Source organism: Pyrus communis, chromosome 16, assembly GCF_963583255.1.
Source record: "Pyrus communis chromosome 16, drPyrComm1.1, whole genome shotgun sequence".
Taxonomy (NCBI): Eukaryota; Viridiplantae; Streptophyta; class Magnoliopsida; order Rosales; family Rosaceae; genus Pyrus; species Pyrus communis.
Window position 1 is genome coordinate 15865438 of NC_084818.1, and position 5944 is coordinate 15871381.

General features: G+C 41.5%; 1 non-coding gene across 1 annotated transcript; it reads left to right on the top strand.

The window, feature by feature from the left end:
• Positions 1 to 1247: 1247 nt before the first annotated feature.
• On the top strand, positions 1248 to 1358 carry LOC137721612 (small nucleolar RNA R71). Its single transcript, XR_011066682.1, has one exon. It is a non-coding gene; the product is annotated as a small nucleolar RNA R71 (small nucleolar RNA).
• Positions 1359 to 5944: the final 4586 nt, after the last annotated feature.

Here is a 5944-nt window from a genome sequence, read left to right on the forward strand (position 1 = left end):
GTTGAAGGTATACGGAATAAGGCATTAAGTTGATGCTAGCACCTAAGTCAAGCATCGCCTTCTCTACCTTCTTGTCTCCTATGGTGATGTTGATAGAAAAACTTCCTGGATCCTTGAGCTTTGGTGGAAGTTTTCTTTGCAACACGGCACTTACATTCTCGGACACCACTACCTTCTCATGTGGTCCATACTTCCTTTTGTAGTTGTTTAACTCTTTGAAGAACTTCCCATAAGCTGGCATGTTCCTAATGACATCAAGCAAAGGTAAGTTAACATTCACCTTACTTAGAATATCAAAAATCTCCTTAAATGACTTATCCTGCTTGCTCTTGGCAAGTCTTCCAGGGAATGGTATTGGTGGAGTGTAAGGTTTCTCGGCCTTGTGAAGATTTGGTGCTTCAAACGAGGGAGTAGCATGGCTTTGTTCCTCGTTTGGTTTCTCATTTTCTCCTTGAGTAACCCCTGCATTCACATGATCAGATTCATTAGTAACTTCATTGCCAACTCTATTATTGAAAACCTTACCACTTTTAAGTGTAGTGATTGCTTTGGCTTGCTCTTGGTTCCTTTGGAGTATCACAGGTTGGCTTGGAAACTTTCCAACCTCTCTTTGGCTCAAGGCATCTGCAATCTACCCCAATTGTGTCTCCATTTTGGTTAGAGCCGCCGAATGTTGTTGGAGAGTGCTATTGGTGGTTTGTTGGAATTGCAAGGTATTTTGGGCTAACAATTTAACCGTATCCTCAAGAGTAGGTTTTGGTTGGAAGTTTTGGAATTGATTGTTGTTCTTCCACGAAAGATTGGGATGATCTCTCCAACTTGGGTTATATGTATTGGAATACACATCATTCCTTGGCCTTTGATTGTAAGAATTCATGAGGTTCACTTGCTCTTGGACATACTCGGGGTAAGCCTCCCTAGATGGACATTGATGAGTAAGGTGGCTTGGTATGTTGCAAATGGCACACACTTCACTTGCTTTTGGCACCATGTTGAGCACGGATTCAAGCTTCTTTTCTAGGTTAGCTACCTACAAAGAAAGATCATGATTAGAGCTTGTTTCATATACTCCAACTCTCTTACCCCTTACATCTTTGTGTTGAGCATTAGATCCCAACATCTCATAAATGTTATATGACTCTTGAGCATTCTTTTTCTTCAAAGCTCCACCTGCTGCATTATCAACAGTTGATTGACATGTTTGGGTTAGTCCATCGTAGAAAATTTGCATTTGTAAGTGAAGAGGTAACCCATGGTGTGGACATTGCAACAAAAGGCCTTTAAAGTGCTCCCAACACTCATTGAAAGGTTCTCCATCATCTTGTTTGAAGTTGAAGATTTGTCCCCTTAATGTGGCTGTCTTTTGAGTGGAAAAGAACTTTTCCAAAAACTTCTTAGCCACGGCATCCCATGTGGTGAGTGAACCAGGTACTAGAGTCATTAACCAACCCTTGGCCCTATCTTTCAAGGTGTAAGGGAACACTCTCATCCTCATATTTGCTTCACTTACTCCCTGTAAAGGTAAACCACTCACAACATTGTAAAATTCTTTAATATGAGCTAAAGGATCTTCATTAGGTAAGCCATAAAAAGAAGGAAACATATGGAAATGTGAAGATTTAAGATCATAGTTTCTAGCTTCTGTGGGCAGCAAGATGCATGAAGGTGAATTTGGTATGATTGGTTAAGCAAAATCCTCCAAAGCTCGAAGATCATCTTGGTCGCCCGCCATCTCTTCTTCTCTTTCCCAATTAAAGTGCTCCGATCCTTCACTTGTTGGACTAGACGGTTTCCCTTCCTCTTCTTCACGGACAATGGAGGAACTTGTTGGCACAAAGCTTTCCAAAGTGTTGCCCCTTTAACCGTTCAATTCTTTGGCCTAATTCAGCAAGTCTATTTGACATATACTACCTGAAACAAGATAAAACAAGTTTGAATAAAAATCAGAAATCTACTTAAAATGAAAAGAACAAGGTTTAATATCAAAACAAGCAATTATAAGGGACTGAAATCAGTCCCCGGCAACGGCGCCAAAATTTGATGCGAGAATTATACGCACACAAATTAAACCCTCTTTTTGACAATTGTAGTAAGTATGTAAGTAGGGATCGTTCTGGACCGGGGATTAGGAGGGATTGTTAATCACTTGGATTTGACTCAAAAACGCTAAAAACACAATCTAAAACACTATACTAGACTCAAAGAATGCAAAACTAAACTTTAAAACACTAAGACAAACCAAAGACTCAAAATGCTTTAAAGCATAAACTAAATTGATTTCTAACTAAATTGAACAATAAGGTAAAGGGGGATTTAGGTTTTGATTAAACTAAATGACAGATTGTAAATTAAAGCATAAGGAAATGAAGTAAACACAAAATGAATGAATCAACAGCTAATAAAAAGAGATAGCACAAATGGAGATGAAGCTAGAGATTCGATTTCACCATTGCTAAGCCAAGTCCATGCTTGTTAAGTCAGATTATACTCATCCCTCTACTTATTTCTTGGGTTTGTTTCACTTAGATATGATCAGCCATATGATGTGTGGATTTGATCAAATGTCTCTAATCATGAGCCTAATTGTGATGTGCAACTTTGGTTCCTAATCAAGACTATGTAGTGCACAAGAAACTTTCACAAAACCAAAGGGAACACTCGGCAGGATGTTTGCAAAACATTCCCTTCATTCATTCACATATCTACCAAGATTATGCATGATGTGTGCTTTAATCTTGGCTAAACAACCTGTGGTTAATTCAAATGATGATCAAGCATTAAAATCAACACACTAAGTCACAATTAAATCGGAGAATGAAACAAGAAATAGATAGATTAAATGAGAATTCCGAATTAACTACATGGCAATCTTGCAAGGCTACATCGAATCCCTAGAGAGAGATTAGTTACACTTCATGTTTACAAAAGGTTTGACATAAAAATATATAACATGAGTGAACATAGGATTAAGAAGAAAGAACCCTTGAAGCAAAACTGATGTCGAAATCCTTTAAGAAATGGGAGAGTGTATCTAATGGAATGAAGCCGAGAGGAAGTTCCTCATGGTACAAAACAAAGAGAATCAAAGAAACACCTAAACATTCCAACAACTCAAACTTGAATTGTATGAACGTTTAGGCCCTCTTATCTTCATCTTCGTCGTAGCACAAGGTCTAAGGGATGTTGTTGGTGTGTTGAATGGATTGGGGAATTATGGAAATGGATGAGGAGTGGTGTTTGGATTATAAGGGAATGGTAGCTCAAGGCAATAAGGGAAGATTGGATGTGTTTGTGATGTGTTGTGTATGAAAATGAGATGTGATTTTTGTGTATGAATGCATGGGTTTTTATAGGGGGAATGGGAGAATATGTGGGTGATTGTTTAAGAGTGAATGTGGTTGTTATGATTGAGAGTGCATGTGGATGAAATAATGATGGAAAAAGAGCTAGGTTGTTGGTGTGTGAATGCATGTATTGAATTTGTGGTGCAATGATGAAAGAGTAAGTGCATGTGTGTATGAATGGTGGTGCAATGATGAAATGATGAAGTAGGAAGGTGGAAATGCATGTGTTGAATTGGTGGTGCAATGATGAAAGAGTAAGTGCATGTGTGTGTGAATGGTGGTGCAATGATGAAATGATGAAGTAGGAAGGTGGAAATGCATGTGGCTAAGGGTTGTTGATTGGGCTAGAGGTTTTGCATGGCTCAAAGGATTGTTTGATTGGGCTAGGCCCTTTGTTTTATGTCCAAAGTGCATACAAGGCTTTCAAATTCGTCCAACACTTTGGCTCCAAGCATATGCTATCCATTCCAAGCCCAATTTTGCTCCAAAATGCTCCAAAATGCATCTTTTTGCTTCCTTAGCCATATGAACCTAAAAACACACGAAAATGGCTTAAACTACTAAAACAACTATGAATTAACAACATAGATGCACGAAAACAAGCTAAGTAAGTCGCCTAAATATGCTCCTATCACCCCTCCCCTAGCAATCTTCTACACTTGCCCATGCAAAGGACTGTCTTTCGTTACTTTCTTCGTCTTCTTCGTGCCGCATCGAGGTAAGAAAAAATTAATTTTCCTTGTGTTCTTGGATAATGCTGTCGTGGGGCAACTGTCGAGGTGGTGCGGTACGTCGGCTGGCAGGGGCCAAAATCCGGCTCTGCATGGGTCGATGAGGTGTTGTGGCAAGGGCCACTGCTTAGGTTGCTCGACTTAGCTAGAGCCAAGGGGAGCTTATGCAGTTGGCACTGCGGATTGAGGCGCTAGGGCGCAATGCTAGGCGAGCCGCATGGCTTATGTCTTTTGGGCTCTTGGACCTGACGCGGGCCGGGCTGGCAATTGAGAGAAATGAAGAGGTCGCGGGCCTTATAGGCTGTTGGAATGCTGGGCATGCAAGCCTCTTGCATACTAGTCCGAGAGAAAAAAATGAGGGAAAAGCCAGTATGGGTTGAGCTCCCCTGCTGAGTACCGTGAATGGTGTTGGTTGCTTAGTCCTCTTCACCGGAAGAAAGGTAGGCTGTTCCCGAGATAAGAGGTAAAGAGCATCAAGGTGAATGCATTGGCTCATCTAATCGCTGTTGTGGAGCCTACTATGAATGAATGTGGAAAGAAGAGATCTTCCCCGCCTGCTCAAGAGAGTCCAGTTGAGAAAAAACTGTAAACTTTCTCCACTGCTCGTAATGGTCCGCTTGCTACCGAGAGGCCTGTGATTGACATGACTTCTATAAATGTGAAGAAAAATGAGGCTGTTAGATCTGAGCCTGTGGCGCCTGCCATGTCGAGAATGGCTAGTATGATTGCTGATAGGATTGCTCAGCGTAGAGGTCATGTCATGCCCTCAGTGCCAAAGTCTGTACCAAGACGTCTGTGGGGAGCTAAGTCTGGTTCACCTTTGGAGAGGCTTGTTATTATGAAGAGCGATAAGGTGGACTCTACTGCTAAAGTGGCGCCAAGGCCCACTCCTCTTGTTACTGAAACTAATTTGCATGTTGGGCTGCTCGCATGAGCAGTTGTGAGAAATCCACTAAGCCTGCTTCTGGGAAGGCTGATGAGATCTGCATGCTTTTGAAACCAAATCTGCTCGAGGACATGGATGTGTGTGCCAAATTTATTAATGGCGTCAATTGGGTTATTGGCTGAAGTTCCTTTGTGATGCATATAACCGAGTATATGAGGACTGCTCTGCTAGCTATGATGCAGAAAAAGGCGATTTTGGCAGCCAAGTCTATGTTCCTTGATCAAGAGGATACCAAAGCTGCCAAGAAGGTGGCAAGAATTGTGGCAGTCGAAGCTTAGTCCTCAGCTGAGAAAGTCAAGAAGTTGGAATCTAAGCATACTGCTTTGAAAGGGTCTAATATCTCTGCCCCCACTTCTCTGCAGCTTGAGACCGCTTGCCAAGAGATCGTGGATTTGAAGACTAGGCTTGACGCGATCCAAGTAAAGTATGAAAATGCAAAGAAGGAGATTAAATGTTACATACCTTAGATTCAAGATTTGAGCGTACCGTTTCTGAGCTACGTTCCGTTGCTTATGCAAACGATGAAGAGTTGATTGTTGCTTATAACCAAGTGAACCACTTCAACAAGGTCGTTGATAGGTTTGAGTCCTAAGTGTTGGAGCTTCAAGGTGCGCTGAAGATCAATGAAAGTCTGAATAAGGAAGTGGATGAACTGCAGTGCGTCCGTGTTGGTCTGCTCAAGGAGAATGAACAGCTGAAAGGTGAAAAGGCTAGGCTCAAGGCTTCGCATGTGCAAAGTCAGGCCGATTTTTATAAGTTGGGTTATGTAAATCATCTCTTTGGTAGGCTGTCTGACTTTGAGTTTGTTGGGAAAAACTTCGAGACCTTATCTATTTCTTTGGAAAACTTACTTGCCTTTACCTTTGAGGTTTCTATTGGTGAAGTAGTTAGAGAGACTGGTGCCCAAGCTGGAGCAATCGAGG